The sequence below is a fragment of the Triturus cristatus genome, chromosome 6 (assembly GCF_964204655.1).
Source record: "Triturus cristatus chromosome 6, aTriCri1.1, whole genome shotgun sequence".
Lineage (NCBI taxonomy): Eukaryota > Metazoa > Chordata > Amphibia > Caudata > Salamandridae > Triturus > Triturus cristatus.
In genome coordinates this window covers 36538374-36565817 of record NC_140589.1, presented here as the reverse complement: position 1 = coordinate 36565817, position 27444 = coordinate 36538374, and the positions used below count along the sequence as shown (strand labels likewise).

The 27444-nt window shown below is 49.3% G+C and overlaps 1 protein-coding gene across 9 annotated transcripts in view; it reads left to right on the top strand.

Annotated features, from left to right (window-relative positions):
• Positions 1–27444, top strand: part of SLC29A1 (solute carrier family 29 member 1 (Augustine blood group)) — a 1214204-nt gene that overhangs the window by 983211 nt on the left and 203549 nt on the right. The window contains exon 1 of one of the 9 annotated variants that reach the window (XM_085610193.1): positions 20432–20535. The exons of 7 other annotated variants lie outside the window; for them this stretch is intronic. The gene's annotated coding sequence lies outside the window, so the exon portion shown is untranslated. Of the gene's footprint in view, positions 1–20431; positions 20536–27444 lie in introns of those variants that run through there. One more of the 9 variants, XM_085610200.1, reaches the window with a different exon arrangement.

The window sequence follows — 27444 nt, the reverse complement described above, 5'->3', positions numbered from 1 at the left end:
CCACAGTGCTGGGGGTCAGTGGCGGGATGTTGTGGTAGGGCTGGGTGTGCAATGTTAGATCCTGTGGGATCTAACACTATACACCCAGGCCTACCACAACACCGCACCACTGACCACCAGCACTGCACACACAGACCTCATCTCACTGACGCCCACCTCTTACCTGCACTGCACTGGTCAGTGGTGAAGTAGAGTTGGTTCTGTAGCGCTGCATCCCTCAGCCTCGAGAGGCCGTGCTCAGTCTGCACTCTGGGTAGGGTGACCAGATTTTGAGGAGTAAAAACCGGGACAGGTCCGACATAAAAGAAGGACTTAAGCCTTTAGTCTCACTTGCATATCTGGCCCTTCCTGTTTTTTTGCGTAGCCTTGTAAATGTGTGCCTATACATGTGTGTGTGTATATATATATATATGTGGATCTACATACACACACACACACACACACATTTACAAGTCTACACATACATATCATTAGTTCTGGCTTGCCCTTCACCCGGATCCACCCCCCCCTTCCACCTTACCTCCCCCCTGTCTCTCTGCTGGGTGCTGACAATTCGGTACAAAAGGGGGCGGTGATGGACGGAGCATCAGAACCAATCAAACACTCACACCCAGTCAACAGATCTGGGTTTGATCCATCACCGTTCTTTAGCCCACTCTGCCACCCCAGTTCAGACATGGCCATATGCAAATCAGTCTGACCCTGTGCCTCATGGGAACAGTCCAGCCCGAACTGCCAAGCCATGCCTTCCCTGGACCGGAAACAAGCTTCCTAGGACCGGTTTCTGGCATTTCAGCCGTCTTCAGCCAGGCTTGCTTGAATCCAGTGGCAAAGTGAGCAAGGGACTCACGTCTGAGCATACCCTGCCAACTTATGGCGAACAAAGCGGTACAAAAGGGGGTGGTGATGGACGGAGCATCAGAACCAATCAAACACTCACACCCAGTCAACAGATCTGGGTTTGATCCATCACCGTTCTTTAGCCCACTCTGCCACCCCAGTTCAGACATGGCCATATGCAAATCAGTCTGACCCTGTGCCTCATGGGAACAGTCCAGCCCGAACTGCCAAGCCATGCCTTCCCTGGACCGGAAACAAGCTTCCTAGGACCGGTTTCTGGCATTTCAGCCGTCTTCAGCCAGGCTTGCTTGAATCCAGTGGCAAAGTGAGCAAGGGACTCACGTCTGAGCATACCCTGCCAACTTATGGCGAACAAAGCGGTACAAAAGGGGGTGGTGATGGACGGAGCATCAGAACCAATCAAACACTCACACCCAGTCAACAGATCTGGGTTTGATCCATCACCGTTCTTTAGCCCACTCTGCCACCCCAGTTCAGACATGGCCATATGCAAATCAGTCTGACCCTGTGCCTCATGGGAACAGTCCAGCCCGAACTGCCAAGCCATGCCTTCCCTGGACCGGAAACAAGCTTCCTAGGACCGGTTTCTGGCATTTCAGCCGTCTTCAGCCAGGCTTGCTTGAATCCAGTGGCAAAGTGAGCAAGGGACTCACGTCTGAGCATACCCTGCCAACTTATGGCGAACAAAGCGGTACAAAAGGGGGTGGTGATGGACGGAGCATCAGAACCAATCAAACACTCACACCCAGTCAACAGATCTGGGTTTGATCCATCACCGTTCTTTAGCCCACTCTGCCACCCCAGTTCAGACATGGCCATATGCAAATCAGTCTGACCCTGTGCCTCATGGGAACAGTCCAGCCCGAACTGCCAAGCCATGCCTTCCCTGGACCGGAAACAAGCTTCCTAGGACCGGTTTCTGGCATTTCAGCCGTCTTCAGCCAGACTTGCTTGAATCCAGTGGCAAAGTGAGCAAGGGACTCACGTCTGAGCATACCCTGCCAACTTATGGCGAACAAAGCGGTACAAAAGGGGGTGGTGATGGACGGAGCATCAGAACCAATCAAACACTCACACCCAGTCAACAGATCTGGGTTTGATCCATCACCGTTCTTTAGCCCACTCTGCCACCCCAGTTCAGACATGGCCATATGCAAATCAGTCTGACCCTGTGCCTCATGGGAACAGTCCAGCCCGAACTGCCAAGCCATGCCTTCCCTGGACCGGAAACAAGCTTCCTAGGACCGGTTTCTGGCATTTCAGCCGTCTTCAGCCAGGCTTGCTTGAATCCAGTGGCAAAGTGAGCAAGGGACTCACGTCTGAGCATACCCTGCCAACTTATGGCGAACAAAGCGGTACAAAAGGGGGTGGTGATGGACGGAGCATCAGAACCAATCAAACACTCACACCCAGTCAACAGATCTGGGTTTGATCCATCACCGTTCTTTAGCCCACTCTGCCACCCCAGTTCAGACATGGCCATATGCAAATCAGTCTGACCCTGTGCCTCATGGGAACAGTCCAGCCCGAACTGCCAAGCCATGCCTTCCCTGGACCGGAAACAAGCTTCCTAGGACCGGTTTCTGGCATTTCAGCCGTCTTCAGCCAGGCTTGCTTGAATCCAGTGGCAAAGTGAGCAAGGGACTCACGTCTGAGCATACCCTGCCAACTTATGGCGAACAAAGCGGTACAAAAGGGGGTGGTGATGGACGGAGCATCAGAACCAATCAAACACTCACACCCAGTCAACAGATCTGGGTTTGATCCATCACCGTTCTTTAGCCCACTCTGCCACCCCAGTTCAGACATGGCCATATGCAAATCAGTCTGACCCTGTGCCTCATGGGAACAGGGATTTTGTTTCATCTACTATTTCTAATGCACAGCACTGTTCCCGCACCTTGTTTATTATGGCCAAAAAAGTTGTCTGGTTCTGATACTCAGCCCACGCACCGATTATAGATGATCTGCAATGTGACAACTTTGCTAATATTTCCCTGAACAAAGTGAAGCAAATTCACTCTACATGGTTCAATACTTTGTCAGCTGATTCTACTCAGTTAGCCTTCACCACTGGGTTTACTTGTATGGCTGCACCCTCTACCAAACTGGAATCTTGGTCCCTCCTAGACATTCATTTATTTAAGAAAATCCTACGTAGTATCAAATCCGGCTCTCCCTGTGACCTTCGACCTACCACTATGCTACAGGAGCTTGAATTATCATCTCTCATGCTAATCATGGAGCTACTTAATGCTTCCTTACAGGAAACTATTATTCTGCCTGAGTAGAAACACGCTATGGTCCTCCTGCTCCTGAAAAAGGCAAATGCAGATCCTGCTCAGTCTTCCAATTTCAGACCAATCGCCTTACTTCCGAACTATTCCAAAGCTTTGGATAAGCACATAACTTACAATTAACCCAGTTTGTTGAGTCCTCTAATTTCTTACACTCCTCCCAATCCGGTTTTAGAGACAGTTTTTCGACCGACACAACTCATCTTGGAATCACAGAAATGCTGCGACATCTCCTGGACCGCGGGGACACAGTGACCCTCATATTACTATATCTGAGCACCGAGTTTGACACGGTGTCTTACACCGTGTTGATAAAATCCCTACAGTCCCTTGGCATCTCTGGTCCAGCTCTTGCTTGGCTTACATCTTTTCTCTCCAATCGGACTTTCCAAGTCTTCTTTTCTAGGGACACTTCCAAAACGTATTCCTCTCTTTATGGGGCACCCCAGGGTTCCATTCTTAGCCCTTTACTATTTAACGTTCATATCAGAACTCTGGCGACAATTGCTGAGGAGGCCGGGCTGTCCCTTTTCTCTTATGCTGACGACACCCAAATCCTCTTCTCCCTTTCTGCCGAGAAGATGTTCGGACCATCAGTTCTTCAGACCAGTTTAAGGAAAATTGCATCTTGGATGCAATCTAATTTACTTAAACTTGATGGCGAGAAGACTGAGGTGCTGATTTTGGGGGAAAATGAAGACCTTTGGGGCCCCCAGCCCTGGCCTGACGAAATGGGTGCCCTACCCCAGCCTACCCACCAAGTCTGCAATTTGGGATTCATTATTGATGACCAATTATCAATGAGACAGCAAGCAGCGAAGGTGGCAGCCACCTGCTTTACTATTCTGAAATGGTTGAAACAAATGCTCTAGATGCTTCCCTGTTCCACTCAAAGGACTGTAGTCCAAGCACTTGTGACTTCAAGACTGGACTACGGTAACATCCTCTAGCTGGGGGCTAACAAGAAAGTGATACGGAAACTACAGGTAGTGCAGAATTCTGCTGCCAGATTACTTTGTCGGATCCCCAAAACTGCTTCCATCTCTGGTTCCTTACAAGATCTTCATTGGCTCAAGGTCGCAAATCGCGTTAAATTTAAAGCCTTGAGCTACATGTTTAAGATCAAGCCTGGCACTGCCCCGCGATATTTGCAAGATCTGGTGCATCCTTACTAACCTCCACGTTTGTTACGCTCTACTACTTAGGGGAAATTCCCGGTTCCCAGGGTTAAACTCTCACAGGATGGGTGGCCGCTTACTTGCCTTTCTCAGTCCGACCTTATGGAATTCTCTTCCTATATCACTCGGGAATTAAATAATATATGTGAACTTCTGTAAATATTTAAAGACGTGGTCGTTAAATCAGTAATTCCGATTCTCTCGTTCCTTCAGGCTGGCACTGGAAAACCCTTTTTAGGTAGCTGTGCGCCTTCAAAATCAATATAACATAACATATGCTTGGCAAGAAGATCTGACCTTTGTCCCCAAAAAAGGGACATTTATTTAAAATTAAGAAAAACGTTGGGACAACCGGGACTATTCGGGGAAATCTGGAATGTCTGCTCTTCCTAAATCTGGCACAAATGTACTAACAACACGTTTGCAAGAAGTGGTTGCAAGTTGCGCTCTGACATTTTGCAATGGACTCGATTTTGTGAAGCGAACAATGCACTGTTTTGCTGGCCTGGGGGTAAAAGTAGAGTCCTTGGGAGGCACGGATCAGTTTTGCACTTTGTTCCACTCTCTGCCCTTTGCTCGCTGCTCCTGTAGACTGCTGGAGGACATGACTGCGAGATGACTGAGGGATGGGGGGCATGGCCGCAAGATGACTGAGGGCTGGGGGACATGGCCACAAGATGACTGAGGGCTGGGGGACATGGCCACGAGACGAATGAGGGCCGGCGGACATGGCCGCGAGATGACTAAGGGCCGGTGGACATGGCCGCGAGACGAATGAGGGCCGGCGGACATGGCCGCGAGACGAATGAGGGCCGGCGGACATGGCCGCGAGATGACTAAGGGCCGGTGGACATGGCCGCGAGATGACTAAGGGCCGGTGGACATGGCCGCGAGATGACTAAGGGCCGGTGGACATGGCCGCGAGACAACTGAGGGCTGGCGGACATGGCCGCGAGATGACTAAGGGCCGGTGGACATGGCCGCGAGACGACTAAGGGATGGCGGACATGGCCGCGAGACGACTAAGGGATGGCGGACATGGCCGCGAGACGACTGAGGGCCGGCGGACATGGCCGCGAGATGACTGAGGGCCGGCGGACATGGCTGCGAGACGACTGAGGGCCGGTGGACATGGCCGCGAGATGACTATGGGCCGGTGGACATGGCCGCGAGACTAATGAGGGCTGGCGGACATGGCCGCGAGACGAATGAGGGCCGGCGGACATGGCCGCGAGACGACAGCTGAGGGGTGGCGGCAACGGAAGGAGAAGGCCTTGCACTCTCGCGGTCACTGTAGCTCCCTCTGCTGCTGACCTATGAACTATGTACTAATAGGTTGTGCCACAAAATCACCATTCATAGGGGTTTGCAGAACAACCTGCATTATGAATATTCATTTTGTAGGCAGCAATTTGCAACCTCCTGTGATTGGCTACAAACACAGTATGGTGTCCCGCAAGGGACAGCAGACTACCCTCCCGGTTGCATCTGCCAATGAAAAACTTATTTTTTTAAAGAAGCCCATGTTTCTTAAAAGAATGAATGCTACTTTTAAAAAAACGTGTCTTTTGGAATACTTCAGGGGGAGGCAGTGGCTACACACGGACGCGCCTGGGTCGCCTGGCTCTTTTGAAGACTGGAGCTGCCATGCTAGCCTCTTGTTGGGCTTGTGGCCCCCTTCGGACTCACCTGGAAGGCTTTTGGCCAGAGGCCTTGGGCTCGGACTGGCCCTTGCGCTGTTGCCTGTTCCAAGGCCTTTCTCCAGATCCCAGCACTGCAGGCTGAAGGGCGCACACTTCAGAGGTATTTCCCACACCGAAGGCCACTGGAAAGCAGGATTGTGCGGCTTCTGTGTTTTCCACATAAATAAACGGTTGAATCTGATGAATCAAAGGTGAGTCCAATGGGTGTTGCGCGCCTGATGAATCCTGCCGCATAATGCTCTCCTCCACTGCTGCGTAAATGAATCCAGCCGCATAACGTGCTCCTCCACTGCTGCATAACTGAGTCCCGCTGCATAATGCGCTCCTCCACTGCTGCGTAACTGAATCCCGCCGCATAATGCACTCCTCCACTGTTGCGTAACTGAATCCTGCCGCATAATGCGCTCCTCCACTGCTGCCTAACTGAATCCAGCCGCATAATGCGCTCCACCACTGCTGCCGAACTGATTACCGCCGCATAATGCACTCCTCCACTGCTGCGTAACTGAACCCAGTCGCATAGTGCGTTTCTCCACTGCTACATAACTTAATCCTGCCGCATAATGCGCTCCTCCACTGCTGCATAACTGAATCCCACCACATAATGCGCTCCTCCACTGTTGCGTAACGGAATCCTGCCACGCTCCTCCACTGCTGCATAACTGAATCCTGCCGCATAATGCACTCCTCCATTGCTGCGTAACTGAATCCAGCCGCATAATGCGCTCCTCCACTGCTGCCTAACTCAATCCTGCCACATAATGCGCTCCTCCACTGCTGTGAAACTGAATCCAGGCGCATAATGCACTCCTCCACTGCTGCATAAGGTAATCCCCATGTGAAAGGGCCTGCGTCAGTCTCACACCTACTGTGAGGCTGGCGTAAGATATTGACGCAGTAGCATCCTAGAAGTGTTGCAGTGAAATCCCATGAATTTCACTGCACCACTTCCACGATGCTTGGATGTGGGGGGAACACCCACCCTGCATGCATTATACCGGATGCAGGTATAATGTAGCACAGGTGTTTACAAAGTGGCGCATCTACATAAACGCGTCACTTTGTAAATATGGCGCAACAGGGCGCATTATTAACGCTGCCGCAACGTAACATAAAGCGACGCTACAACGGCGTAAAAGTGTTGCTGGCCTCCATAAACAAGGACCTACGTTGATAGCCTCAGACTGATTCGTGGACAGCGCGAGAGCATAAACAGAATACAGCCTGCCGCCGGGGTGTCTGGACTGGATTTAGAAAAGATCCAACTTTCACATTAAAATCATGATTTTTTTAATGTTTGTTTGTGAATTAAATACAAATGTCATTATTTGTGCATTCTTTTGCCATTCAGATTATTGAAATTGTTCGGGCGGGGGGTCCCCAGCTTTAAATCTTGACTCGGTGGCAGCAGGGGCCCTGATTCCCAAAAGTATTCAATGGGGGCGCCTGCGCATAATGTGCACATATAGGGGATAGCTCGAGTCAGCCTGCGCATAATGTGCACATATAGGGGATAGCTCGGGTGTCTGGAGAGTCAGCCTGCGCATAATGTGCACATATAGGGAATAGCTCGGGTGTCTGGGGGAGTCAGACTGCGCATAATGTGCACATATAGGGGATAGCTCGGGTGTCTGGGGAGTCAGCCTGCGCATAATGTGCACATATAGTGGATAGCTCGGGTGTCTGGGGAGTCAGCCTGCGCATAATGTGCACATATAGGGGATAGCTCGAGTCAGCCTGCGCATAATGTGCACATATAGGGGATAGCTCGGGTGTCTGGGGAGTCAGCCTGCGCATAATGTGCACCTATAGGGGATAGCTCGGGTGTCTGGGGAGTCAGCCTGCGCATAATGTGCACATATAGGGGATAGCTCGGGTGTCTGGGGAGTCAGCCTGCGCATAATGTGCACATATAGGGGATAGCTCGAGTCAGCCTGCACATAGTGTGCACATTTAGGGAATAGCTCGGGTCTCTGGGGAGTCAGACTGCGCATAATGTGCACATATAGGGGATAGCTCGGGTGTCTGGGGAGTCAGCCTGCGCATAATGTGCACATATAGGGGATAGCTCGAGTCAGCCTGCACATAGTGTGCACATTTAGGGAATAGCTCGGGTCTCTGGGGAGTCAGACTGCGCATAATGTGCACATATAGGGAATAGCTCGGGTGTCTGGGGAGTCAGACTGCGCATAATGTACACATATAGGGAATAGCTCTGCTGCTTGGTGTATCCGCCTGTAAATTGCTTGCACATGTAGAAGATACTTCTGTTGTCTAATGTTTGAGCCTTTCCATTGTGGGCACGCTTAGAGGATAGCTCTGCTGTCTAAGGTATGAGCCTGTCCATTGTGGGCACGCTTAGAGGATAGCTCTTCTGTCTAATGTTTGAGCCTGTCCATTGTGGGCACGCTTAGAGGATAGCTCTGCTGTCTAAGGTATGAGCCTGACCATTGTGGGCACGCTTAGAGGATAGCTCTTCTGTCGAATGTTTGAGCCTGTCCATTGTGGGCACGCTTAGAGGATAGCTCTGCTGTCTAATGTTTGAGCCTGTCCATTGTGGGCACGCTTAGAAGATAGCTCTTCTGTCTAAGGTATGAGCCTGTCCATTGTGGGCACGCTTAGAGGATAGCTCTGCTGTCTAATGTTTGAGCCTGTCCATTGTGGGCACGCTTAGAAGATAGCTCTGCTGTCTGTTTGAGCCGGTCCATTGTCGGCATGCTTAGAGGATGGCTCTGCTGTCTAATGTTTGAGCCTGTCCATTGTGGGCACGCTACTTTTCGTCCCTTTCATTCCTGACTGAGGCCGCAGTCCAACATGTAACGACCTCAGGATCACTCGACACCAGCAGCACCACCTCAGCATCAGTGCAACACCACCTCAGCAACTACTCAGCACCACCTCAGCAACAAATCAGCAATCTCGGCACCAGAGCAGCACCACTTCAGCACCAGTCAGCGTCACTCGGCATAACTTCTGCATCTCCCAGCAGCACCACCACAGCACAACCACAGCATCATTCAGCAGCACCTGAGCACCAGCTCAGCCCCAGCGCAGCACCACCTCAGCACCAGATAGATCTGCACCAACGCAGCACCACCTCACTACCAGCACTGTTTATGTTCCCTCCCAATAACAAAAGTAAACTTTAACAAACAAGCATTAGAACAGGCAGGAAGATTTTGCCAGCATTGCAAGGACAAAAAAAACTAGAAGACATTTTTTATGATAATTCTTTATTTAATAGGGTTGTTCAGTACATAATATCTTTTCGGTTATATATAAGGTAACAAAAATGCTTATAAGACTTTTTATTATAACTTTTCAACATGCTGCACAGCAGCTACACTGCTCTACAACATAACTTAAAGACATTTGCTAAGCCAATAACTCTCGCTAAACACTCATACGGTCCCAAAGGTGAGAACTAAAGGCGATGCCTTTGCTTGTTCCCGTGGCTTCCTCCCTGCTGGACCATCACAAGAAGCTCGACATGGAGCGTTCCAGGGTCCACAGCGGGCGGCGAGTCACAACATTGACCACCATCGGTCCATCTTATCAGCTCTGGTGCATCTCAGCAGCTTCCGCCACAACTCCAAGCAGTCAGACATTCCTTACAGGGTGCAGGAGGGTTCTGTACCAACTTGCAGGGTGTCTTCAGAGAATGGAGGCTGCACACCATCTGCAGGTCCAAGAATGTGTACATTAAACGCTGCGGCTTTGAGCCTCAGGCAGAAACATTCACCTTGTCTTCGACAAAGAACTGAAGACATGCATGTCCAGGATGCTTGTTTCCGGTCCAAGGAGGACCAGGCTTGGCAGTTCGGGCTGGACTGTTCCCATGAGGCACAGGGTCAGACTGATTTGAATATGGCTGGATTTTAACTGGGGCAGTGTGGCGAGCAAAAAAAAACCGATGGATTTAACCCAGATCTGTAACTGGGGGTGAATGTCTGACAATGCTCAGCATTCCAACCATCATCTTTTTGTGTTGCTTCACATCAAGTAGTGCTGGGTCATCAGAGGTCGGATTGGGTCTGCGTGGCCTAGAATGGAGGCAGTGACCCCGAATGTGTGCACAGATGGCGGCGAGCTCACCTGGCACGAGTCTGTGAAAAGGATCTCCCTCTGGCTTCATAGACTGCTGTAGAATCTGTGCCCACCCGTGGGGGTGCTGTGGCCTGAGCTCCAGGCATGGTCAGTGCACTGTGCCTGGCTCACCCGCATCTCATGTGCCGCCACAGCAAAGCATTATGGGACAATAGTCTAGGGTGCAGTGAATATTATAGTATCCAATATCAAAACATTCCTCAAGGGGCAGGCTCTCCGGCTCAGCTGGAGCAAATACTATAATATTCACTAAACTCTAGAATCTTGCCCCATAATGCTTTGCTGGACCTTTGGTTGGCATTGTATTTTTGCCCTTAACTGTGCTTGGGGTGGTACTAGGAGGATGGGAGGATGGGACCACCACAATCATTGAGCATGATGTGCTCTTTGTGTTCAAGGCACCTGCTTGGTCCTCCCCTTAGGTTAGGGAGGACACCAAAATCATCACCTCTCTCATTGACTGATAATTTTCTAAGCTCACTTTTGTGAATTGGTTCATGGTTTGTAGCATGTAAAGGAAAAATTGTTTTATCAATGGAATGTGGGTGCAGTAGCTTATTCCAGAGTTTTTGCATGAACTTCGTTGTCCTGTATTAATAAAAGCTTTAAACACAAATCTCACCTACCTTTAATAAAAAAAAGTGGTCTTTGCATGCTAAATTACATATAGCCATCTCACAAATATGATAATGAAAATATAGCAAGCAGTGCCTTTAATTAAACAATTCTATCTTTACATGCTAAAATACATATAGTCATCTCACAAAAGTGAAAATGATAAATAGCACGCAGTGAGAGACGTGATGATTTTGGGGTCCTTCCTAACCTAGGCATAGGACCAAGCAGATGCCTTGAACAGAAAGTGTTCATAGATCAATAATGGAGTATGGACAGGCACTCCTTTTAAATTCAAAGTTCATGGGTAAGTTGTTCAGTTCATAGGTGCTACTGAAGGGTCTCGCCTGGTCCCCAGGGCGTAAGGAAATAATGAACAAAATGCGTCTCCCTACCAGGGAGACGTCCCCTTAGTGCACTGCTGGAGGTACGTATAGACCGGACAACTCGAATTCATGTACGCATTAAGTAACATGTATTCATCCCAAGGAAGTTCAAACGCGCCAAATTTTATCCTTACGGTAAATCAAGGCAAGATTTATTTCATCATCCTGTATTTTTTCTCATTGTAAACAGTGCATTCACGATCATGTCTCCGGTTTTAACAATGCAACATAATTCTTCAATCCATAACCCAATGAATTTCGGGCTGGGTTAGCCCTTCATCAGGGGTATGTTTAATTCTGTGAATTAGCATTTTCTGCCTTCAGCTGCTTGCACTCCTCTTTCAAACTCTCAGCCTCTCTCGCATGCTCCAGAGTCGTTTTATCCATCAGTGTCTGAAACTGGATCAAGTCCTTCTTCAGAACAGCAACATCTTCTACATCAGGCCTCTGAAGCAGTTCAGATTTCAAGCCTTTTACCATATTCATCTCTGTCTGCAAATCTTTAAGGAGACGCGTCACTCTGGCTTCAGCCACGGTGCGGCATGCCTTCTCTTCATCATACTTGGATTTAATTTCCACGCTGAGCTGCCTTCTGCGCAAACAAATCTTTCATCTGCGTTACATTAAAGTTCTCAGTGTGCGACTCCTCCAACTGCACTTGTAAAGACAGCGACTTTCTCCGGTTCTTTCTTCAGCTCCTCAGAGTACCATTTCTTCTCCTTTAAAGCAGCTTGTAGTTCTTGGACTTCTTGCTGCACCAGGAATGTTTCATCACGTTTCTAACAAACAACTAATTCTATACGGACCTCCAGCAGTGCACGAAGGGGACATCTCCCTGGTAGGGAGACACATTTTGTTCATTGAACAGAAAGAGCACATCATGCGGAAATCATTCGGTGGTGGTCCCACCCTCCTAGGACCACCCCAAGCACAGTTGAGGGCAAAAATACAATGCCAACCAAAGGCCCTGAAAGCATTATGGGACAAAATTCTAGAGTGCAGTGAATAATATAGTATGCAATATCAGCACATTCCTCAAGGGGCAGGCTCTCGGGCTCAGCTGAGAGCCAATACTAGAATATTCACTGCACTCTAGAATCTCGCCCCATAATGCTTTGCTGGGCCTTTGGTTGGCATTGTATTTTTGCCCATAACTTTGCTTTGGGTGGTCCTAGGAGGATGGGACCACCACGGAATCATTCATCATGAATGTCCTTTGTGTTCAAGGTACCTGCTTGGTCCTCCCCCTAGGTTAGGGGGGGCACAAAATCATCACCTCTCTCATTGACTGATATTTCCCAAAGCTCATTTTTGTGAATTGGTTATATGTTTTGTAGCATGTAAAGGTAAAATTGTTTTATCAATGGGATGTGGGTGCAGTAGCCTATTCCAGAGTTATTGCATTAACTCCAGTTGTGTATTAATCAAAGTTTTAAAAGAAATTCCACATACCTTTAGTACAAAAAATAATAATTATCTGTGCATGCTATAATGGATATAGCCATCTAACTATAATGAAAATATAGCAAACAGTGCTTTTAATTAAACAATATATAATTCTATCTTTACATGCTAAAATGCATATAGTCATCTCACAAAAGTAAAAATGATAAATAGCAAGCAGTGAGAGAGGTGATGATTCTGGGGTCCTTCCTAACCTAGGGAGAGGACCAAGCAGATGCCTCGAACACAAAGAGCCCATCATGCTGAAATGATTAGGTGGTGGTCCCATCCTCCTAGGACCACCCCAAGCACAGTTACGGGCAAAAAATGCAATCCCAACCAAAGGCTCTGCAAAGCATTATGGGATGATATTCTAGAGTGCAGTGAATATTATAGCATCCAATATCAAAACATTCCTCAAGGGGCAGCGGCTCTCCTGGCTCAGTTGAGAGCTAATACTATAATATTTACTGCACTCTAGAATCTCGCCCCATAATGCTTTGCTGGACCTTTGGTTGACATTGTAATTTTGCCCATAACTTTGCTTGGGGTGGTCCTAGGAGGATGGGACCACCACGGAATCGTTTGTGTTCAAGGCATCTGCTTGCCCTCCCCCTAGGTAAGGGGTGACCCCAAAATCATCACCTCTCTCATTGCCTGATATTTTTTAAAGTTCACTATAGTGAATTGGTTATATGTGTTTGAGCATGTAAAGGTAAAGCTGATTTACCAAAGGGTTGTGGGTATAGGAGCAGAGCTCATTGCCCAGGCTTAAACATACCATTTGAAACTAACAAATCCACCAGTTCTAGTTATCTCAAGCAACTATAACTTGCGCCCTCACCATGAAATGCTAAATAGCTAAGATAATACATCGCTGATGACATATTCTTTGACATCATTGATAACATCACTGAAACATCTGCAATGACATCATTGATAACAACACTGTGTGTACAAGTGATCGTTACTTTAGGGGACAGGTGAGAGTTGAGTGGGGTGGTTCCACATGCACAAAGAAGTGCTAGGATTGTTCCTACAGTTGTGAACTAGAAGCCCCGCCTCCCCTCTTGAGATCTAGCCCCGTGAAGTCAGCCGGCCCTGCCTCCCAGCTCCTCCTGCCTACTCACACGTGAAGGCTGCCTGTTGGCGCCAGGCTTTCCGCTGACTACACTTCAGACAATAGAGGTGGCGTGAGCTGCAGGGCCGGCTGTCCCCCATTGGGGTGATGTTTTCTTGGTCCCCTGCTGGTTCTTCCCCTAACTTTGGCACCATGGACATCCTCTCCCAGCAGCGGAGGGAGGAAGTCTCCACAGGAGAGAGGCATCTCGAACTCCTGTCCAAACATCCAACACGGTTCTGAGGATTTCAGGGGCCTGGGAGAGCCACAGCAGAGCCCACAGTGCTCCTTGGAGTCCCATCTGGAGCACTTCCTGCTGTTCCACTGCCGACAGCTGCATGCCGCTCTTCCAATGCACCTCTCTCTCTCTGTGTTTTGAAAGCCCTAATTTTTTTAGTTATGTTGCAAAAATAGTGTGTTTTCTCTCACTTAGTACTCCTACCAACCCACACTCCTCTCACTTTCCACTGCCCTTTTGGCCCCTCTCAGACACCCCACTTGTGGCATAATGCATTTTAACATTACATGCCAGCAAAATGTTTGGAAAATCTGTTATTTCCCCCCCCCAAACTTACTGACCAAGCCATGCCCCTGTATGAGCGTCTGTGCTCCTTAGTACTGTAGTATGCACACACAGCTTCCAACCGGCGACATCCCTTCGGCTCCACTACAGCAAGTACCGACTCTGCAGGATATGCCCAATTTCCAAGTTGAAAACTCAAAATAGGAGATACTTACCTGGTAAATACCTCAAACATGGGTAACGGTATTTTCCGGGTGCAGTGAACACCCACGCCTCACCATATTCGGCCCCAGTGCGGAGCATGGCTATTTCCCTCTGCATGGGTTAGTACCTAATGTGTTCCAGGTTTGGTGTGTATAACTAGAGGCATTCACCACCTCAGCTATGTGTCCTCTGGGTAGTTTGGCCTGAGTGTAGTAAATGCCCGGCTCAACGGGGAGTATGGTTTCCAGCTCAGGATCCACATTTTCCCTCCAACGACCTGTCCGTGGTGCGGGCTCTTCATATTGGTGTAGTACACCTTGTATTGCCCTAGAAAGGTACGCGGATTCTGAAGAGTTTGTCGCCCTAGTGTGCATCTGATACCCACCTGTCAGATTCACCAGAGCAGTATTGGATGAATGGGCGGTGATCTGTCTAGTAAGCTTCTGTGTGGCCTTGTGGCTGCTGGTTCTCCTTGCTAGGTGTGGACACAGTGATGTCCAGCTGCATGGCTCTTCACTGCTGTGACTGCTGTGCGTTTCTGTACGGAGTTCTGTTTATTGTGTTATCGCGGATGCTGTGCTTTTTACTCCATTAGGGCTGGTGATACCAAACTATATGAAATGTTTGTTCTGTGCTGTATGTGTGTGAGGAATTCGTTCTCATGTGTTCAGTTGGATGCTGTGTGCGTTGCCTGAAAAGACTTGCTTCTGAGTAATGTGATACACAACTTCACGGCATGTGTGCACTGTGTTGGGTGTGTGAGGGTGTACTCACTTCACTCTTACACTGTTGTTCCTCACGGCCCAGGCCACACTCCTGCATCAAACACTTCACATGCCGAGTTCTTACTCCTGGATCTAGACCCCAATATGCGATGACCGCACTCCTGCACCAAGCACTTTACATTCAAAGGCTGTACTCCTGCATAGAGCTCCTTGCATTCAAAGGCTGTACTCCTGCACCGAGCACTTCACATTCAAAGGCTGTACACCTGCCCCAAGCCACTCACATTCAAAGGTTGTACTCCTTCAACAAGATCCTTTCATTCAAAGGCTGTACTCCTGCACCAAGCCCCTCACATTCAAAGGCTGTACTCCTGCACTGAGCTCCTTGCATTCAAAGGCTGTACTCCTGCACCAAGCCCCTCACGTTCAAAGGCTGTACTCCTGCACCGAGTCCCTCACATTCATGCCATACTCCGCAATGAGCCCTTTACATACCACGGCCTTACTCCTGTACCAAACTCCTTGCATGCAAAGGCTGCACGCCTGCTCTAAGGCCTTAAGTCACATACAAATGAGGTACTCCTGCACCGAGCGCTTCACATTCAAAGGCTGTACTCCAGCACCGACCCCCTCACGGCCAGGGTCCTCCTGGCCCTCACTGGCAGGGCACTCCTAGCCTCACAGCGAGGGTTCTCCCAGCCCTTACGGCCAGGGCCCTCTCGCAGCCAACATCGCCAGCATCTTCCTAGCCAGGGCACCAGTCCTAAACAAGCATTGGCATAGCCAATAGGTCTCGCCTTTGGGACCTCATAAGTGTTTAGCCATGCAACAGTTGATGTTGTTGCACCAAGGATATTGTGCTGGATAAATAAACACTTATAAGGTCCCAAAGGCAAGACCTATTGGCTATGCCAATGCTTGTTTGACATGGCAACTAAAACTGTGTCTCAAAGAAAACTCGTAATAATCTCTTAACACACCGTCCATATTTTCTGCAATGCCTGAAGCAACAAAACGTCCATTTAGGTGGTATCATGTTCAGCTCGGTCACCTGATCTGACACAGCGAATGACACCTCACAAAAGAGCTCATTTGAAATATATGGCGATCCTCTGCTAGGAGACCTTATCTTATCAACAACAAAGCACGTTTCAATCACTAGATCACTTGGCAGCGATAAATCACACAGTTAAATGACATTACAAGCGAGCTCGAAAGCTCCTCCCAAAAATTGCATCAGCTTAAAACACAGCTATAAAGTCAATTTCAAGGGCACGGGTGATCATTTACTGCCAAGCGGCTGATGAGAGCAGCCAGCAAAAAAAAGACATCTGGGCAGTAGGTGAGCATTTACACCAACAAGTATATATCACAAAACTAAATAACCCAATGCATTTTCCCTACTGTGATGGCATGGGCATCAGAAGCATGAATGCAGGACGCCCACCCCTTACCAGGGCACGTTGCCATTGAGTGTTGTAGCCAGATTACCGTGGTTTCAATGAAATACGGGTGCGGTCTCAGTCCCTCCCCCTGCTCACTGCCCGGCAAGCAACTGACATGGACCAGAGAAAGCATTAGAAAAGGCACCTTCCAGCAAGAGGGGAGGGGGCGGGCACAGAGGAGCCTTCTGAACACACAGTGACTACAGAAGCGATAGTGAGAAAATACAAGCATGCGCATCACTGCTCGTTGGGAGTTTGCTTTTAAAGCTAGAAGGTTACACAGATCTCTGCAGCGAGTATTCCTTCATCCTACTGAGCCTTCGTGTGAACCACAAATACCAAGGAGCTCAGGGCAAGTTCCGAGCGCACCCAAAGTAAAACAACTGAAACAATATATAAGCATGATCGGAACCCGCAGTGATAATGAACCAGACGGCGCGTCGCTGCTTGCTCCCGTGGTAATACTCCATGGGAGGGACTTTCTCAGGAAAGGTGGGACATGCACCCACCATTAACCATTTGGAGGCTACCATTTTTAAATAACAGGCCAAAATGTCAACACAATTCTCACGAAGGGCTACGGACTGGGACTTTAAAATGCGTTTAGTTTTTTGGGTTTTTTGGGGGGTTTTCGCAAAATGAGTCAAACGGAGTTTTACCTTGAATTCAATACTTGAACGTAACTGCAACCATTGGTGTAAATGGTGAGTTCATCTAAGGCATCTGAGTTAAAGTATTGAAGACAGGGCTTGTTATAACGGAGGTCTGTAATGCATCCGTCGGCCAAAGATCTGATAACACCTTTATTCAGAAATAGAAGCCATTTGGTTGTATCAGGGGAATAACACCATAAAACAGATATAGGGAACACACGAGGGATACAGCGTTGTGTACCTAAAGTAAAATGTTTCTGGACTTGTACAATATGAGGTTAGATACGGTGTTAATTCAGTCTCATATCCAACAACTCCACGCTGTTTTCAATTTATGAGACTATCTGAAAAGAAAACTACAGCAGGGGAAATTAAACAAGTATATACTGAGATAGAAAGTTCCTGAAAAGTTGAAGCCGGTCGAAAGCCTGAGCGAGTCACTGCAGTCATCAAGGCTCTGTTTGGTGTGTGGCGAAAGTGAAAGCAGCGCGAATTAACGCGAGACGCAGTGGGGAAGGGGCGGAGGAGCGTTCAGAGAGCAAGCGAGAGGAAAGACATATGGCGCCTGATCGCGCGCTGAAAGCTTGCGGTTGCGCGCGTGAACGCAAGCGCTGGGCCAGCCAAAGCGTGGGGTAGTACTTTGAAAACCCACCTACTAAATGTCTCGCAGAGCAGCACCTGCGCTGGCTCAGCGAGACCTAAAAACAGAAGTGGGAGGACTAACCAGGTTAGGAGGTTTGCAAGTGAAAATATGATGCATGCCATCACAGTGCATGATGTCACGACGCGGGACATTGCATGTGACATCACAGGAAGTTACCTCACTGGAAGTACATCATAAGAAGTGACATCAGCTATTATCAGCTATATCATGAGCACAGTTAAGCAAGCGCATTATGAGATTTAACAAATGAGATTTGGCGTCGGGTTTGTGCCAAAAAAGTGGTGCCATCTCGACGTAAAATCTGGACCTCGACTAATACATTTATATTTTAAGCCCCGCCACAAAGAAATTGGCAACAAGAAGAAGCGTGGCCGTAGATCTGTTCTGCGAGATAACTCTGGTGGTTAATGCACTTGTTTAAAAGATCTGTTTTGTGAAGTCCCAGATTTGAAGTAGTAGAGAACGGAAATGTATCTCCTGCAAAGCATATCATCTAACACGCAGAGGACAGATTTGTATTTTATGTAGATAGTAAAGTGCGCTCCTGCCTTTAACACAGAGATCCTTTTGTTACCTGCAGTTCATGAATTGTAATCCTTGTGAAAGGCCACAGTGAGGTATGAAGGGCATGGGACTCACGCCTTGTAACCCTCAAAGTCTCATGTAACTAATCATGTACATTGATTTACACATGTGCGTGATTTATTGTCAATGTATAACGTGTCTGTTACGTAAAGAGCTCCGACACCCTGCGCTGGGTTGTGTAGCGCCAGAAAAGAAATAAAATAGTGCTCTTGAAATGGTTATTTGTGTACATACTGGGACCGACCAACACACCTGACCTCCTTACAGCGCGCGCATCTCTTCTCTACAGGGACTGAACAAAGGCGAAAGCCGCCTCTCTTAAGTGCCTGTGAAGTGATAACACGCCGGGTGCCTTCGTTGCCTCCTCCAGTCAGGATATTCAAACCAAAGAGGCCGGATGGCCCCTTAACTTTGGCCCAGCAGGGGGTGAATAAAAAGCCCCCGCGCTGCCTGCTCTTGCTGCTGGGAATGGAAAGCAGGCAACGTGCAGGTGCTGCTGAAGGGGTCTGTGTGTCTTACACCGGGACAAGTTCTGCATATTTCTGTGGGTCCAAACTTCTTGGGGAGGGGAGGACGGACGGCGTCCACCCTGTGAAAAAAGTCGGTGGACACCGTGTACCTGCTTGTACCCCCGACGTGTGCCCTGCTCCCAGCCCGGGTCCCCCCAAGACCTCACAGTCAGGGTCCCCCCAGCCCCACCACCCTCAGCTCCCGCATCCCGTGAAGTCTCAGATACAGATCAGGCGCCGCAGCATGCCCTGTCCCTGTGGGGCGGGGGAGGGAGGGGGGTGTGTCTGTCAGTGCCTTGGATGTACAGGTACTGTCAGGAGCTGAGAATCTGCACTTGATTATTATGAAGGAGAGGCCTGGCACTCCTCAGAAGGTAAAGAGCCCGCACTTCATGGAGAGGAGGAGTACCAGCACTTCGCTGAGAGAGAGAGAACCGGCACTTCTCTGGGAGACAGTACCTGCACTTCACAGAGAGGGAGCGTACCGGCCCTTCTCTGAGAGGAAGAGTACCGGAACTTGTCAGCCGAGAGAGTACCAGCACTTCTCTGGGAGGGTGAGAACCCGCACTTCTCTGAGAGGGAAACACTGGCACTTACAGAGAGAGAACCGCCACCTTTCTCTTCTATGAGAGGGAGAGTACCTGCACTTCTCTGAGAGAGAGAGTACTGGCACTTGTCTTGGGAGTAAGAACCCGCACTTCTCGGAGAGGGAAAAACTGGCACTTAGAGAGGGAGAGAAACAACACTTTTCTCTTCTCTGAGAGGGAGAGTAAAGGCGCTTCTCAGAGTGGGAGAGTACCGGCACTTCTCCGGGAGGGAGAGTACCGGCACTTCTCAGCAGACGGCTGGCACTCAGGGCACTTAACAATCGCATGGGTTCGCAGTTTCCCGAAGGTATACAATTTAATGTAAGGCAGCCGCAGCAGGTGTGAACCTGCACTCGGCCCTGGCTCTTCGTTCACAGCACTTTTCCTCGTCTCGAGACAAATGGGGGACTGCAAGTACCAGAATGCACAGTGCTGACATAAACCCAGCACGACACTGGCGTAATGGCACCCAGTCCTTGGGGTGGGACGTCAGGCCGCAGGTGCCAACGGAGGGATTCCCGATGCCCACAAAACTATAGATGTACAGGATCTTGGGGGCGGGGGTGGCTGTTCTCAGCCTCGACCGCCAAGGAGGGTCGGGGTGCCGTACCACCTATGATCCTCCCCCCGCATCACCTGCGCGGCGGCTTCTCCTGTCTGCTTCCCGCCTCCTCTCCCGCGGTGTACCTCCCTCCCTCATCACTCCTTCCTCCTCCCGCGACTCCCCTCGGGCCCTTCACCTGATCCGGCTGGCTGCTGTGTTTGCTATCCTGAGCCCCCCCCCCCCCCCCCCCGTGGGAGGGGCTACGCCCCCGCCCTGAATCCACAGGTGCTCCAGAGTCTGGGCGCACTGACAGGGGCTTCTCGGAGCACAGAGGGGGTCTGATGAGAAGCGATGGTGCACAGGCCGTGAGCATGTTCTATCTACAGGTGAGTGTGACACGACCCCCCCCCCCCCCCCTTTGCAGGTAAGCGTGACACGAAGACCACACCCTCACACAGGTGAGTGACACGAATACTTTCAGAGGTAAATGTGACACGAAGTCCCCTGCGGCCCCCCCCCCCACACACACACACACAGCTGAGTGTGACACGAATACCCTCACCCCTTACAGGTGAGTGTGACAGGAAGACCCCCACACACACGTGTGAAACAAAGTCCCCCCTACACACACACAGGTGAGTGTGACACCAAGACCCCCCTCCCCCCCACACACACCATTATACCATTAAATCTCAGCATCATTCCGGCCTCCTTTGTCCCACGAGCAGCAGGTGTTTCACACAGTCCTGAGTCTATTCAACCAGTCAGTGGTTGTTTGCCCGGCAGGTACTCCGAGCTCCCGCATTTGAAAGGGCTTTCACATGCGATACAGAAGAGAAAGGAGGTCGGGTTCACCTGGCCGAAGATCACACAGTTTGGTTACGCCGGGGCGCAGCAATTAATGCAGGTTTTCTGGTTTTACTTTGTACAAATCCATGTCTCCTTTTTATTACCTCAAGTGCTAATGCTTCGCTTTTACCTTGTTGTGTCTGAGGGTAGAGCGAGCGAGGGAGGCTGGCAGACGTCACGCAGGCTCGGCTCGTTATGGGCCCGAGGTTCCAACTGGACTTCGAGCTGAGCCGGGCTTCAGGCTCCGAAAGACAGACGGCTCAGGATTGGAGATACCAGCACCAGGGCTTTAAGTGGGATGACAAAACTGGAAGGTCTCTCAAAGGGGGCGTGGCCAATGTAAATAAGGGCGTGGCTTAAAAACACAAGCTAATAATCTGTGTTTAGCGGAGTGTGCCGCCTGTCTTGTATTTTGCTGTTTCTGTAATTGCGTCCAGATATTTGATACAACAAGTAACATACCTACAACAATTCAGGACTATTGGCTTTGTCAATGGTTGTTAGTTGCAGAAGATAAACAAGCAGCAACTATGGCGTGTAGATAATATTGAAAAAGCTTCCACTTAAAGCCCTGGTGATCCCACGACAATGTTGCTGCTCCTGAGATTCAAAAAGAGAAGGGAAATCCAGAGAGAAAATGACTCTCTTTAAAGGATTTCCCTTCCCCTACAACGCTCACCTGGCATGACGTCATTCCGTAACTTCTCCACTAGTGAGACATAAGCCGTGTGAGCACGCGCACATCCATGTGCCTGCTGTCACTGCAGTCTGGAACAAGCATTTGCAATGCAACAGGTCTCGCATTCGTGAAAGTTTCAGCTATTGGTGTTGGAAATTATGTTTGTTAGATTTTATTTTTATCAATCAATATCCTAGCAGGACCATAAGGAATAAAAAAAATGGCAACATATGCTCAGTTGCAATCTTTTTTTTTTTCTAATTGCATTAAGGATACAGTACCTGATGTGGCCAGTAGAAGTACCTTTACAACTCACCAGGGACACCTAGCAACAGCCTGTGGTCTGCACCCTTTCTTTGCTTCGTGTATTTTTTTTATTACTTGTATTGCTGACGAGATATTTTTTAACAAAAAAAATCCAACAAACATTTGCAATGCCAGTAGCTCATACTTTCAGTAAGTCAAGACCGACTGGATTGCAAATGCTTGTTTTTTCTTATGGTGGGTGGGGGTGATCAACACAGGCCACTAAGGACCAAGGCACCACTGATCACAAGCGGGAGTGTGGGAGATAAAGGTCAGCGGGGCAAATAAATGCAACATGGCACCTTTTGGTTCGTATTGCGAATATGGATAATGGGAGGAGAAGGGAAAGAAGCAAGATGGACAAGAGGGTGGGGGAGGAGGAAGTGGTAACAGCACTCTGGCCATGCTGCAGCCAAAAGAAGAGAAAGTGCAGCTGGCAGACAGTGGCCAACTGGAAGTTAGCAAATGAGAATGTTGATGAGGCCAATTAATGGTAAGCAAAAGGTGGGCTGCAAGCCCCTTGTGAACAATATCCCTTGCAAGTGAGAGCCCATGCACCGTTGTGAGACCTAAAAAGTAGTGCACATTCTGGGAATAGATACAGTTTTGAATTTGCAATGAAACACTGGTAAGATGTTTTAAAGGTATAAGTTACTGAATGCACTGAACCACCAGACCAGAAAGCAGCCCAAAATCTGCCTACACGCTGGTCTATGAGACTAGCCTTCCTGACCGTTGCAGACCGCCCTGTAGGCCAGACCGACTCTGTAGGCCACCACTCCTCTCGAGGCTAATTAAGCCATTCATCATTCCAGTGATAGTAAAATTACATTTCCAATAGTAATATTTGTTATTTATGGTATTAAGAACACACAAAGTGTGGTAGGAAGCACTGTGTACAAAACATGTTAATATTAGAGTATTCAAACAGACTCCTCCCCAGTTTTAAGAGCCCTTCCAGTAGTGTGTACATTTGTCACTTTCCCTGAGTATGTTTACCTATGAGGCTCTATTAGTGTGTGTATATTACTATTAATGTGTGTGCCTGTGTGGGTTTGGCAGTATCTATATGTGCCTGTTTGGGCCTAGCAGTGTTTAGTATCTGAGCATCTGTGTGTGTATTAGTGTGTATGCGTCTCTTGGCATATGTTTGTGCCTGTATGTGTCAATCAGTATCTATATATGTGCCTGTGTATGTTTAGCATTGTATATCTGTGTGTCTGGCAGTGTTTACTTACTTTGGCATTTGTGGCTAGCAGTGTGATTGAATGTGTGTATTTGCGCATGTGGCAATGTGTATGTTTGTGTATAGCAGTGTGTATCAGTATCTATATATGTGCCTGTGTATGTTTAGCATTGTATATCTGTGTGTCTGGCAGTGTTTACTTACTTTGGCATTTGTGGCTAGCGGTGTGATTGAATGTGTGTATTTGCGCATGTGGCAATGTGTATGTTTGTGTATAGCAGTGTGTATGTGTGTCTCTTGCAATGTGTATATGTGTGTCTAGAAGTGTGCATGTGTCTGTGCTGAGTGATTAGCAGTGTGGACGTTTCTGTGCTTGTGTATGTTTAGCAGAGTATATGTGTGTGTCTAGCAGTGTGTACACGCCTGTGCATGAGTGTAGCAGTTTGTATATGTATGTATAGTAGTGTGTGCGTGTGTTTGTGCCTAGAAGTTTGTCTCTGTCTGTGCCCATGTGTCTATGAGTGTGTAAGTCGGTGTGTGTGTGTCTAACAGTGTGAATGTGGCTGACTTGCAGTGTTTGTGTGCACCTACGTGTTTCTAGCAGTGTGCGCATGTTTAGCACTGTAACTATGTGTCTAGCAACGTGTATGTGTTATGTGCCTGAGTGAGTCTAATAGTGTGAATAAGGTTGTGCCTGTCTTGCACAGTTTGTGTGTACCTCAGTGTTTATAGCAGCGTGGTTGCTACTGTGTGTCTAGGAACATGTGTGTGTCATGCCCGAGTGCGTCTAACAGTGTGTGTCTGAGTGTGTGTCTAATAGTGTTCCTATGGCCTGCTGGGCCTGTCGTGCAGTGTTAGTGTGTACCTAAGTGTTTCTAGCAGTGTGTGTGTGTTTAGCAGTGTAAGGCGCTATATTGCGCCTGTGGTACTGCATTATGCTTGGGGTTATCGGGTTTCAGAAATAGAAAACGCTCGGGGACTGGGAGGAGTTTTGTTATTGTCTTTCAGAAGTGCATCCTGCTAGGGACGCCGCCTGTCAGACCGCACTGCGTGCAGCCCTCAACCTCTCACCTGCCTGCGATTTGTGAAGAGAGATATGAAGACATGCTCAGGGATGTAGCTATCAACTGTGCAACGGGTGCTGTGGCACTGGGACCCAGAGGCACGTGAGCCAGTGGCTCGTTGTCCTTATTCTGCCCGAGGTTCCCTTGTGACGTCACTGGCCCTGGGTCTGAAACCCATTATAATAAATACCTTGTGTCACTCACGCCTCTCACCTGCTTGAAGTCTGACAGGAGGGTGATAAATGTCCCATTGGCCTTCCTGTACTCCACGCTGGTGCCGTCCTGCTCGCTGTCTGCCTCCAGGCGCTTCCCAGCCACCTGCCCTTCGTCCAGCAGGACCCTAACATGGAGCTCAGCCAGCCCCAGCATGGAGCTCGGCAAGGGGGCCAGCAGGAGGCCCAAGACCCACAAACACGAGAGACTAGAGGTGCAAAGCAGAGAGCACACCCCTCCCGAATACATCCAGAGTCAGGGGTTGGAGAGAGGCCACAAAGTGGAGGGGAAGGGTTAAGTTATAAGTTACGGGGAAAGATGAGGCAGGGAGTGGGGGGTTGGAAGAATAAATTGAGGGAAACAAACACAGTGGAGAAACAAGACAAAATAGGCTGAGAGGAAAGATGGACAGAGGGGAGGGGAGTGAGAGCCTGGAGGCGGCGAGCCCTGTATGGCGCTTCCAAGATGGCGAACGGAGGAGCTGCCACACGGCAGGGGAGGTTAACGCGGTCCGTGCTGATAGGTGCTGCACGGCCTGCTGCCTTACCTCCCTATAGTGCCCAGCTGCACCTGTGAGCCCAGGGGCCCTATCATTGCTGACAAGGGCCAGAAAGTAGACCGCTGGCCGCCACAAGCCTTTTGTAATGAATCCATGATAGCGGAGCCCGCGGAGGCTGGCACTACCGTGGCAGGGAAGAGATGAGCAGTCCGATTCCTGGGCTCCGCCAACATGCTCTGGGGCACCAACAGTATCCGTCTGTGCCGGCGGGCCAATGGTCGGTGCGAGACCTGGGTGGGGCACTCAAGATGACGGCTGAAGGCAGGCTGAGAGGAGGTGAGCGGCTCTCTGTCTTGGCCTCACTAATAAGCCCAACTGTACTTTTGGGGCCTGGAGGAGACAAGAAGCGTCCACGAGTGGTATGTGCGGCAACAACTGCTAAAGCTCGCAGGTGCAGGGCTGCTTAAGAAATGTAAGTGCACACAAAACATAATACAAGCACTGACGACGGTGACAATTAAAACAAAAAAAAAATAGTTCTCCCTCACAACAGCCACACAACAAAGGTAAGTAAATTGTACGTTTTCGATACGCCTCAGCCTGAAGAGACGTATCAGCCAAGCCAATGAATTAGGAGGCAGCAAAGAAAACTAGCCCTGTGGTGGGGGAGGGACAGTTGTGAGAGGCGCCATGAGGAAACAATCTCTCGGCATGCTGTGGCGGGGGAGCGCATTCCAGGCGGGGGAGCGGACCCTTAGAAGTATGATGCAGAGGCTGTGGCTACACGTGCACGCGCCAGTGGGCTGAAGCGCTTTCCCAAACGGATTGCATGGCGGCACGATGCACGTGATTGTGCGCGTGCTCGCCATGCAATCCACTTTTGGGAGCACTTTGAAATGCCCCTCTTACTAGAGTCTCGCATAGCGATTGCGTAAACGCAATAGCTAGGCGAGACCTAAAAAACGGACCGCCTGTGCCAGGGCACAAAACAGAGCCCCATAGAGACCCGTTTCGAGGCCTCCTTAAAAAACTGCCGGTGCTCAGACCCGACCCACGTAAAGCCCTGACCAGCACCACGCCCTATTTTCACCAAAGTGTCTAAAATAGGACCCTTTTGAATGTGAAGGGCGAAGGGCTGGTGGGAGGGGGCTCTGGAGCCTGGTTACTTTACCAGAGGATGCTTGTCGCATGCAGCGCTCTTGTCTGAAGTCAGAGCTGCAAGCACGAGGGCTCCGCGTTTATTGACTCCGTCCCTGCCAGGAAGGAGGGAGTGGAGGGGCGGAGGACTTTGAGTGATGCGTGCAGTCTTAAGTTGGGCTCATGCACTGATGGGGGGGGCATGGCAGGGAGCAAAGAAGAGTAGAGATGTGGGTGCTTTTCCTGTGGCCTGTCCCAAAGCGTGCGCCAGGGTGGGGCACTGCTCTCAGAGGAGCTACATGCACCTTAGGGAGACCAAAGAGGGTGAGTTTTAATCTGCTCTGCTAAAAAAAGAGCGCCTGGACCACAAGGGTCAAGCTTTGACCGAACCACTGGCTGTTAAAACCTACTTAGGGTTGGGTCGGAATCGCTACCCTGGAAGCCCATCAGAACCAGCACGGGCCTTCATCATTCAGAGGTTGATTTACTCAGAAAGAGGAACATGGGTAAAAAAATAGATTGACGAGCCAAATTATGAGCTGAAAAGTGCCCACACCTAGTGTGAGAAAAGCTTTGAATAATGGTTTAATTTAGGGCAAACAAAACAGGCCGCAAGAAATCGACGCGCCCACTCGCTATGGCGAGTCACAATTTATCAGGGTGAGTAATATTTAGGGCCTACTCGCCCCTTCTGGCGAACTGAGAACCAGGTGTGCTGGTCACTCACAAATTGAAGGCGAACTAAAGATGCCTTTAACTCTTGTTTTTCTATTGGCACATTTATTCTGTGCTCGGAGACAGAGGTCAAAACAAAGTCAGATTACATCTCCAATTACTTTTCTTTCTCTGACTGCGAAGTTGTAGGATTTTGTAAAGTGAACTAACTGACAAACCTGCTGTACAAAAGGTGTGATATAGAAGGCTGTAGGATGCCATGGTTTTAATAGTTTTTTTGTACAGCAGGAATAATGAACTCGCTTATTGGAAGCTGCCATCATATGAGATAATGAAGCAAAAGGGTGGCTTGGCCAAATAAAATGTGTGCCGAGGAGGACATTATGAGGCCAGTTTTAGGGTCAGGTACATTACAGTGAGGTGGGGCAGACTGTTGAACTTACTAAAGCTGCAGGTCTAGTAACTTTTTAAATTATTTTTCAATGCCTGTAAAACAGTACGACCCTGAGACTGATCAAAGAAGACTGGCAATGCCGCCACGGTTCCACAGGAAAGACGTGTGCCAGACCCCATCAGGGGGAGCTGGAGGGGGCAAAGGATAGAAGGGGGCGACTGGGACATGTGTCAGACCGCATTTGGGGCATGGGAGGGCACAGAACATAAAGGGGGCTACTGGGCCCCAGATGT